General features: G+C 55.9%; 1 long non-coding RNA gene across 1 annotated transcript; it reads left to right on the forward strand.

Moving 5' to 3' along the window:
* Window positions 1-6,654: 6,654 nt before the first annotated feature.
* Window positions 6,655-8,113, forward strand: LOC111534408. The gene is made up of 3 exons (XR_002729095.1): window positions 6,655-6,899; window positions 7,324-7,461; window positions 7,711-8,113. It is a non-coding gene; the product is annotated as an uncharacterized LOC111534408 (long non-coding RNA).
* The last annotated feature ends 2,954 nt before the right edge of the window (window positions 8,114-11,067 follow it).

The following is an 11,067-nucleotide window of genomic DNA, read 5'->3' on the forward strand; positions in this document are numbered from 1 at the left end:
CTCAGGTGATCCACCCACCTTGACCTCCCAAAGTGCTGGGATTACACGCATGAGCCACCACACCCAGCCAAAAAAAATTTTTTTTGAGCCAGAGTCTTGCTGTGTTGCCCAGGCTGGAGTGCAATGGCTCAGTCTAGGCTCACTGCAACCTCCGCCTCCCAGGTTCAAGTGATTCTCCTGCCTCAGCCACCCGAGTAGCTGTGATTACAGGCACCCACCACCACGCCTGGCTAATTTTTGTGTTTTTAGTAGAGACAGGGTTTCACCATATTGGCCAGGCTGGTCTCAAACTCCTGACCTCAGGTGATCTGCCTGCCTTGGCCTCCCAGAGTGCTGGGATGATAGGCTTGAGCCACTGGGCCCAGCCGTAATGTTTAAATCTTATATGTCCTTGTTTGGTTGTGTTGAGCCAACCTTGTAAATTCTGAGATTGCATGTGAAGGTCTCTCCCTGTGTTTCTGGATCTGTTCAACCTTGTGTGTACCTCAGTCCTTCCTGACATGATCCAGTCCTGTGTCTACGCTTGCTGCTTTAGTCTCAGGTAAACATCTTAGTGGCACAGAGCCCACCAGTCTGCCCAGACAGGGGAGAGGTGGGTGAGTGGTGGCAAACCTTGTGACCCAGTTCTTCTTTTTTTTTTTTTTTCTTGAGATGGAGTTTCGCTCCTGCCACCCAGGCTGGAGTGCAGTGGCATCATCTTGACTCACTGCAACCTCCGCCTCCTGGTTCAAGTGATTCTCCCGCCTCAGCCTCCCAAGTAGCTGGGATTACAGGCATGCGCCACCATGCCCAGCTAATTTTGTAGTTTTAGTAGAGATAGCATTTCACCATGTTGGCCAGGCTGGTCTTGAACTCCTGGCCTCAAATTATCTGCCCACCTCGGCCTCCCAAAGTGCTGGGATTACAGGCATGGGTCACCGCGCCCGGCCTCCATGTGACCCAGTTCTGATGGCAAGACATGAGGAGAGGTGCCCTGGGAGCCCCGATGCAATCGAGGCTCTGTGGACACACTTTGGATGGTCACACAGTTACATAAGGCAGACCATTCTTGTTTTCAGTGATGGAATATTCTTTCTAGGTCCTATGTAATCATCGTTGTCTTCACTTCTATTTTGTCTGATGTTAGTATCACCGTACCTGCTGCCTTGCACTCTGCCTTTCTGGGTCATTTTGTTTTGGGTGTGCATAAATACTCATGTGGCAATTCAGGCCAAACGCAGTGGCTCACGCCTGTAATCCCAGCACTCGGGGGGGCCGAAGCAGGTGGATCACTTGAGGTCAGGAGTTCAAGACCAGCCTGGCCAACATGGTGAAACCCCATCTCTACTAAAAATCAAAAATTAGCTGGGCGTGGTGACGCGCACCTGTAGTCCCAACTACTCGGGAGGCTGAGACAGGAGAATCACCTGAACCCAGGAGGCAGAGACTGCAGTAAGCCAAGATTGCGCCACTGTATTCCAGCCTGGGCTACAGAGCTAAACTCTGTCTCAAAAATAAATACATAATAAATAAAATAATAAAATAAATAGTCATATGATGTTTAAGGCCATTTGACATCCTGTCCCCCACCCCTTAGTAAAATGCCTGCTATTTTGTTGGAGCAGTCACCACCCACCCCAGTCCTTGGGCCTCAGGGACACCAGGGCCCGACCCCAGCTCCCAGCATGAATGGGGTTGGTTTAAACCAGTCGGCATGGCCCACAGTGATTGGGTTAGGCATGGGCCTGTCACCCAACTGGGCCAATGATATGTAAGAAGATGTTTATTGTAGCTTCTGGGATGGAAGCTTCTCTGCCAGCTGTCGGTTGGGCAAGGAGGACAGTCCTGGCCCTACCGGTGGAAGCTCTGCTTCTGTCACGTGTGAACGACACAGCAAATGGCCTTGGAGGCTGCTGGCAGCCATCTTGTGACCATGAGGCAAGTCAGCCTCGGGCCGAAGCCGACGACAGGAAGACAATGAGGAGAGGGAGAAAGAGCCGACCTTTGCTTTTGGCGGGGACAGAGTCTCACACTGTCACCCAGGCTGGAGTGCAGTGACCTGATCTTGGCTCACTGCAACCTCTACCACCTGGGTTCAAGTGTTCTTCTGCCTCAGCCTCCCGAGTAGCTGGGATTACAGATGCCTGCCAGGGTGAATGTTTATACTTTTAGTAGAGACGAGGTTTTGCCATATTGGCCAGGCTGGTCTCGAACTCCTAACCTCAGGTGATCTGCCTACCTCCGCCTCACAAAGTGCTGGGATTATAGGCATGAGTCACCATACCCGGCATTTTTTGTTTGTTTCTTTGGTTGGTTGTTTGTGACGGAGTCTTACTCTGTCGCCCAGGCTGGAGTACGGTGGCGCAATCTCAGCTCACTGCAAGCTCTGCCTCCCAGGTTCACGCCATTCTCCTGCCTCAGCCTCCCGAGTAGCTGGGACTACAGGCACCGCCACCATGCCCAGCTAATTTTTTGTATTTTTAGCAGAGATGGGGTTTCAGCATGTTAGCCAGGATGGTCTCGATCTCCTGACCTAGTGATCCACCCGCCTCCGCCTCCCAAAGTGCTGGGATTACAGGCGTGAGCCATCGCGCCCGGCCTTATTTTGTTTTTGAGTGCGAGTCTCACTCTGTTGCCCAGGCTGGACTGCAGTGGCACGATCTCGTCTCACTGAAACCTTCATCTTCCTGGTTCAAGCAATTCCCCTGCCTCAGCCTCCTGAGTAGCTGGGATTACAGGTTCCTGCCACCACGTCTGGCTAATTTTTTGTATTTTCAGTAGAGGCAGGGTTTCACCACGTCGGCCAGACTGGTCTGGTCTTGAACTCCTGACCTCAGACAATCTGCCCGCCTCGGCCTACCAAAGTGCTGGTATTACAGGCGTGAGCTACTGCGCCCGGCCTTATTCCTTTACAGTCCTTAATAAACTTGTTTTTAGTTTACTCTGTGGACTCTCCCTGAACTCTTTCTTGTTCAAAGTCTAAGAACCCTTTCTTGGGGTCTGGATCAGGACCGCTGTCCAGTCACACCGTCACTAATCTGCCCCTCCCCTGTCTGGGCAGATCAGTGGGCTCTGGGCCACAGTGATGTTTACCCAAGATTAATGCAGCAAGTGTAGACACGGTGCTGGACCACTGCCCCCAGCGGGAGTGGGGGCCTCCCACACCCAGAAGCCAAGCTCTTGCACAGACCCTCTTGCATCACTTAACTCCAAGCTGGGAAAGCAAAAAGGAGAGCAGACCTGGCTGGGAGCGGTGGCTCGTGCTTATAATCCCAGTACTTGGCCTGGCGCGGTGGCTCAAGCCTGTAATCCCAGCACTTTGGAAGGCCGAGACGGGCGGATCACGAGGTCAGGAGATCGAGACCATCCTGACTAACACAGTGAAACCCCGTCTCTACTAAAAATACAAAAAAAAATTAGCCGGGCGAGGTGTCCGGCGCCTGTGGTCCCAGCTACTCGGGAGGCTGAGGCAGGAGAATGGCGTGAACCCGGGAGGCGGAGGTTGCAGTGAGCTGAGATCCAGCCACTGCACTCCAGCCCGGGCGACAGAGCAAGACTCCGTCTCAAAAAACAAACAAACAAACAAACAAATCCCAGTACTTTGGGAGGCTGAGATGGGTGGATCATGAGGTCAGGAGATCGAGACCAGCTTGGCCAACATGGCAAAACCCCATCTCTACTAAAAATAGAAAAATTAGGCCGGGCGCGGTGGCTCAAGCCTGTAATCCCAGCACTTTGGGAGGCGGAGACGGGCGGATCACGAGGTCAGGAGATCGAGACCATCCTGGCTAATACGGTGAAACCCCATCTCTACTAAAAAATACAAAAAACTAGCCGGGCAAGGTGGCGGGCACCTGTAGTCCCAGCTACTCGGGAGGCTGAGGCAGGAGAATGGCGGGAACCCGGGGGGCGGAGCTTGCAGTGAGCTGAGATCCGGCCACTGCATTCCAGCCTGGGCAACAGAGCGAGACTCCGTCTCAAAAAAAAAAAAAAAAAAAAAGAAAAATTAGCCAGATGTGGTGGCAGGTACTTGTAATCCTAGCTACTCGGGAGGCTGAGGCAGGAGAATTGCTTGAACCTGGGAGGAGATCGCGCCACTGCACTCCAGCCTGGGTGACAAGAGTGAAACTCTGTCTCAAAAGCAAACAAACAGGCCAGGCGCGGTGGCTCAAGCCTGTAATCCCAGCACTTTGGGAGGCCGAGGTGGGCGGATCACGAGGTCAGGAGATCGAGACCATCCTGGCTAACACGGTGAAACCTCGTCTCTACTAAAAATGCAAAAAAATTATCCGGGCGTGGCGGCGAGCGCTTGTAGTCCCAGCTACTTGGGAGGCTGAGGCAGGAGAATGGCGTGAACCCAGGAGGCAGAGCTTGCAGTGAGCCGAGATCGCGCCACTGCACTCCAGCCTGGGCGACTGAGTGAGACTCCGTCTCAAAAAATAATCATAATAATAATTTTAAATTTATTTATATTTTTTGGGACAGAGTCTCGCTACGTCGCCCCGGCTGGAGTGCGATGGCATGATCTCAGCTCATCGCAACCTCCACCTCCTGAGTTCAAGTGATTCTCCTGCCTCAGCCTCCTGAATAGCTGGAATTACAGGTGGCCTGCCACCATGCCCGGCTAATTTTTATATTTTTAATAGAGACGGGGATTCACCATGTTGGCCAGGCTGGTCTCGAACTCCTGACCTCGTGATCCACCCACCTCGGCCTCCCTAAGTGCTGGGGTTACAGGCCTGAGCCACCGCGCCCGGCCTCATTTGCAATTTTTAAAAATCGCTTTGTAACCTAGGAGTGGATGAACAATTCCTTGATCTGATGAAGAGCATTTTCTTAACAAGATATAGCAAAATTACAAACCCATGAATTACAGAAAAGATACACATTCGATTATATAATATTTTTAAAAATATGCATGGCACAAAACTCTATAAACAAATATACACAATGGAAGCCATGGTGGGGGGTGTCGGCCGGGGCCACGTCTAAGTCCTTGGCAGAGCCAGGTCACGCAGTGAGGAGCTGGGAGGGGCCTTGACAGGGCAGCAGTGGGTCAGGTTTGGACATAAAGAAGACGTCCCAGCTGGTGGTTCTTCAAACAATTAAACGTAGAGTGGCCACGCGACCCGGGAATGCCACTCCCAGGTGAGTACCCAAAAGAATGAAGACGTCCGGCTAGGCGCATTGGCTCACACCTGTAATCCCAGCACTTTGGGAGCCTGAGACAGATGGATCACTTTGAGCTCAGGAGTTAAAGATCAGCCTGGGCAACACAGGGAGACCCTGTCTCTAAAAAATACAAAAATTGCCAGGTGTGGTGGCTCATGCCTGTAATCCCAGCATTTTGGGAGGCCGAGGCAGGAGGATCACCTGAGGTCAGGAGTTTGAGACGAGCCTGACGAACATGGTGAAACCCCGTCTCTACTAAAAATACAAAAATTAGCTGGGCGTGGCAACGAACACCTGTAATCCCAGCTACTCAGGAGGCTGAGGCAGCAGAAGCGCTTGAACCTGGGAGCGGAGGTTGCAGTGAGCCGAGATCTCGCCTTCGCACTCTAGCCTGGGTGACAAGACAAAACTTTGTCTCAATAAAAAAAAAAAAAAAATTAGCTGGGTGTTGTCTTGTGCCTGTGGTCCCAGCTATTCTGGAGGCTGAGATTGGAGAATCATTTGTGCCCATTGAAGCAGAGGTGGCAGTGAGCCAAGATCATGCCACTGCACTCCAACTTGGGTGACAGAGACTCTGTCTCAAAAAAAAAAAAAGTCTACATAAAACGTTGTGTGCGCCTGTGCATACCAGCACATCCACAATCACAGAGAGGCGGAAACAGCTGTGTCCATCAACAGAGGATGGCCACACAGGGTGTCCTGCGCCCATGCAGTGGACCCTTTGGCCTTAGAATGAAGTTCTGATCCACGCGGCGGCACCGACGGACCTTGGGCACTGTGCTGTGTGAAATAAGCAGGCACGGAAGGACAGATGCTGTGTGGCAGCACTTACAGGGGCATCCTGAGCAAGTTCATGGAGACAGAAGCACATCAGCAGGTCTTAGAGCTGGGGAGGGAGGGATGTGGGAAGAGGGTGGAGGGCTCTTTTGAGATGAGGAAATGATCTAAAACCGCCTCTGGCAGAAGACACAGAAACTGGCTGAGCTGGACGCATTCTGAATTGTGTGGCATGTGAATTATGTCTCAGTAAAGCCGTTAAAAAAAAACACCCAGGGGCTGGGCGCGGTGGCTCACGCCTGTTATCCCAGCACTTTGGGAGGCGGAGGCGGGCAGAGCACCTGAGGTCAGGAGTTGGAGACCAGCCTGGCCAACATGGTGTAACCCCATCTCTACTAAAATACAAAAATTAGCCGGGCGTGGCGGTGGGCACCTTTAATCCTGGCTACTGGGGAGGCTGAGGCAGGAGAATTGCTTGAACCTGGGAACGGGAGGTTGCAGTGAGCCGAGATCGGGCCACTGCACTCCAGCCTGGGCGACACAGTGAGAGTTCGTCTCAAAAAAAACAAAACACACACAAAAAACCCAGTCAACCAAGTAGGCAATGGAGGGAGGGGTGACAGGTGGGGACGCCCACTGTCTGCTGGTGCCCCGGGCGGTGCTCCCCCCTCCCAGCCCAGCCACCCCTTGCTCCTGGCCTGGATTTGAAGCCTTGAGACACGTGCCCTCCCCGGGATCCACGCCCCGCGGAAGTAGGGTCTTGGTGCCCAAATGTGCACCCGCTGGGGCAGAGGAGAATCCGCGGGCCTGACGCAGAATCGCGCCCTCCCCCCAACCTGGCGGCTGCCCGGGCGCTCCCCATGGGCCCAGACCCAGGAGACAAAGGAGAACATGGGGCTTCAGGGGTGCACTGGGGCGCGATCGGGGCCAGGCTGCCGGGAAGGATGAGCGCCTCTGGGAGCCCTCTGCAGGTGAGACGCAGTTTGAAGCATTGGCTGATTTGTTCTCTCGTAGTGAAGCAGGAGAGGAGGGAATAATTGGGGTGACTCAGGGTTGAGACGTGAGCAACAGAACAGCAGGGGCAGCCGGTTCTGGTAAGACTGGGCCTCACTCCTGTGATGACAAAAGTTTCCACCTCAGCCTCTGATTGGCTGTGAGCCAATCCTTCATAAGGAGTCACCAATTGGAGGCCTCTAAAGGGCACCTGGGGTGTTACCAAATTCCCCCGGCTTCCTAAAACCGTAGACTCTGGAGCCGCCTGCTCCGCCCACTGCCTCTCTGTGAATTGCACTTTATTGTCTTCAGTGACTCTGCGCCTTCGTTACTGCGTTTTTTGGTTGTTTTGTTTGCCTTTTGTAGCTTCATTCTTTTGTTGCTTTCTTTGTGCCTGTTCAGTTCTTTGTTCTGCGCACAAGAACCTGAACAAGTCACAGTGGAGCCCTTCCCTCCGGTAACACCAGTTGCCCCTCCTCTGGGAAGCCTTCAGAGGACGGGAGCCTGCCTGGAACAGCCAAAGAGTCCTGAGTCTCCTGCGTGAGTTCCAGAGACTCCTGGGAACCCTGGGGCGGGGTCATGGGGCAGGGGAAGGCTGGGGCACGGGTGCACCCAGGAAAGAGAGGTGCAGAGCGCCTTGCCCCATCACCCTTCTCCCAGGCCATGCCGCCCCTGTCATCTGCCACCCAGGCCAGGGCTACACCTCACCTGCCACTCAGGCCATACCACACCCTCACCTGTTGCCCGGGCCACGCCCACATCCTCACCTGTTGCCCCTCCTCCTTGCAGCCCAGGAGGTCTCCGAAGATGCAGGCTCTACCTTCTACCCAGCCCCCAGCCCTCCACCTGCGAAGTGGATGTGAGGTCGCTCTGTGCATCTCCACCCCGCCCCTGCCGGTCGGCCCTTGCCTTGCTCAGGGTCCCACGCTCTTCCCTTCTCCTGCCCCTCGTGGCCACTCCTGTCTGTCCTGGCCCCCCACACATCCAGGGGCAGTTTGCTTCCTCCATTGACCTCCCCTCTCTGTGACATCTGTTTTTACAAACTTCAGGCATCTAAGCCGGGCACACTGGCCCAGGCCTGTAATCCCAGCACTTTGGGAGGCCGAGGCGGGCAGATCGATCACTTGAGCTCAGGAGTTCGAAACCAGCCTGGCCAACATGATGAAACCCCATCTCTACCAAAAATACAAAACATTAGCTGGCCGTGATGGTGCAAGCCTGTAACCTCAGCTACTCGGGAGGCTGAAGCACAAGAATCGCTTGCACCTGGGAGGTGGAGGTTGCAGTGAGCCAAGATCATGCCAGTGCACTCCGGCCTGGGCGACAGAGCAAGACTCCGTCTCAAAAAAACCAAAAAACCCAAAAGAACTACAGCCAGAGGTTGTGTCCCCACTAGGAAGCCAGAGGGGAGCAGGGCTGGGTGTGTCTTCTCTGGCTGTGTCCCTGCAGCCACGAGGCCTGTTCTTCCTCCGTGCCAAGCCTGCCAAGGACCCAACCTTGTGAAGGATGAATGAACGAAACACTGAGCAAATGAAAAGCGTATGAACAGGTGAGTGAGAAGCCGGCAGAGGCGGTGGGGCGGGTGGTCCACCCAGCTGGCCAGCGGCCTGTCACTCCCTGAGTGACCTCTGGGTGGCAGCCACGTGGCACCGTCGGCTCAGGAGGGCTTGGGGCTGGAGTGGGGCTGGGATGGGGCTGGGACTGGACCAGCCAGGCAGGGTGAGGAGGGTGGCAGCGCCCAGTGCAGCCTGGACAGATGGGGTGCTGGACAGCAGGACTGTGATGGGGGCTCCTTTATGCCCAGCCGGCCCTGGGTGAGGCCTCGGCTGTCCAGGGTGAAACAGGCTCAGGGTGATCAGGCTCAGCTTGCGGGGGCGGCCTGTCCTGGCGGAGGGTCCTCCTCACCCAACCCCAGCCTGCTGCAGGCTGTCTGCAGAGGAGCTGGCAAAGGTGGTGTTTTCCAGTTTGCTTGGGACATGAATGGAATGGCCTGGCAACAGAGGATGGTGGCCACAGCATCCTTCCCCGGGGTCTGACTCCACGCTGGAGACAGAGGGGCTGGGCTGGTCATCCTAGACCTGGGAGCCCATCTGTCCAGTACCGGTGTCTGTCTGTCTGGGTCCCTGCTGGGGGAGAGTCTGCAGCAGGGAGACCCCGGCAGCTCCGAGGGTGGAGGGGAGATTCTGCCTGCCTGAGGTGAGTAACTTGGGGGGATGATCGTGGGGCTGGGTTGGGACTTGGCAGGGCTCGGGGGTGGGCACTGCAGGGGAGGCAGCTGCAGGCAGGTTGCAGAGGAGGCCCCGCTGAGTTTCCCACGTGGGACCCCAGGGTCTCTCCAACCCACTCCAGCTTGCAATCTACTCTCCTGTCCTGTGACCATGTGTGGTCACCTGCCCTCAGGGCACAAACGGAGTCCAGCTCTGTTTTCCAGGGACAATTCCAGACCCATGATCCCGGAAGTTCGGGGCCTGCCTTTATCCCAGCACCCAACCCCAGGAGCGCCCCGTGAGGGAATTGATGCAGCGGTCACCACTGCCCCCAACCCAGGAGCTACACCGAGGCTGCACCTGGTGGCAGGAACAAGGCCGTGATGCGTTCTCTGCAAGGGGTCCCACCTCCCACAGCAGGTCTCTCGGCTGCAGCTCAGCCCCAGCCCCTGCAGGCTCCAGAGTCCGGGTCACTGGGGGCTCTGCAGGCCACCTTTTCAGGGGGATGCACCTAGTCCCCGGTCCAGGTCAGGCAGAACCCAGGGCCCACCGTCCGCTCCTGATGGCTCAGGACCTCCTGAACTCCTGGGGGAGTTCCCTGTGTGATGCAGAGGGCACGCTCACCCTGCTGGGAAGGCTCGCTGCTTCCCAAGGGGTCTGAGCTTTACTGGCACCTCGCTGCAGTCCCTTCCCCGGGGAGACTCCGGCGCTTTCCCTGTGGGACCAGGCACCCGGAAAGGCAGCTCTGTCCCTGCTGAGTCACGTGCACCAGCCTCCAGGCGGGAGGGCATCTTCCTAGCTTTTCCTCCAGCCAGGAGTGGGGCTGGGACCTGGGAACCTCCCTGGATCCACCCCGCTCTCCGGCAAGGCGTTCCCGCAGCCTGTGTCCGCACACGCACACTCAGCCCTTCAGAGCCGGCTTCGTGATGCCTGGAGACACTCACTTTCCCTTCCTCCTCCCGGGACTTCTCAGTCACACGGGCTGAGCCGCAGAGGGTGCGTGACCTGGGCTGAGCTGGTCTTTGGCAACTGGGGACTTTGGTTTGACGGTTGGTGGGGGGGAGGCTCTCCTAACTCCCAGGGCTGTGAGTGGCAGGAGGTGCAGATGACAAGACAGTGGCCATTGCCTGGGGCTGAAACCAACGCCGCGGTGGGCCGAGCACAGGGAACTCCGGAGAGGAAGCCGGCCCCTGAGTCAGCTGCTCCTGGGGGTGCTCCCCAAATCATCTAGTGATGTGATCCATTTGTCTTTCCAGCCCATTTCAGTTGCGTTTCCACGGACTTACAACCAACCATGTCTCAACTGACATTTGGGCTTTTCAAGCACTAGAATTGCTGGTGACGGCAGGAGCGTTAACACACTCAGGTGGGACAGGGACTGCGGACGGAGCGGGCTCCAGGTGAATGCAAGCTGCCTCCCTGCTGAGCCAGGCTGGGAAGGACACGCTCACTAGGTCTGTCTCCACGTGCCGTGGGCCAGCGCTGTGTGGCTCACTCCAGGGAAGACAGCAAGTTGACTCAGCCACTGCTGTGTGGCTGCTGCTCTATCGAGTTTATGGTCGTCCATGGCATCTGCCAGGGCCCATCTGGTTTTTGTGGGAATCGTGCCCATGGATTTAACAGGGATAAGATGGGCACTGCCGATGGGCGCGGTGGCTCAAGCCTGTAATCCCAGCACTTTGGGAGGCCGAGACGGGTGGATCACAAGGTCAGGAGATCGAGACCATCCTGGCTAACACAGTGAAACCCCGTCTCTACTAAAAAAAAAAAAATACAAAAAACTAGCTGGGCGAGGTGGCGGGCGCCTGTAGTCCCAGCTACTTGGGAGGCTGAGGCAGGAGAATGGCGTAAACCTGGGGGACGGAGCTTGCAGTGAGCTGAGATCCGGCCAGTGCACTCCAGCCTGGGCAGCAGAGCGAGACTCCGTCTCAAAAAAAAA

Source organism: Piliocolobus tephrosceles, chromosome 16 (genome assembly GCF_002776525.5).
Source record: "Piliocolobus tephrosceles isolate RC106 chromosome 16, ASM277652v3, whole genome shotgun sequence".
Taxonomy (NCBI): Eukaryota; Metazoa; Chordata; class Mammalia; order Primates; family Cercopithecidae; genus Piliocolobus; species Piliocolobus tephrosceles.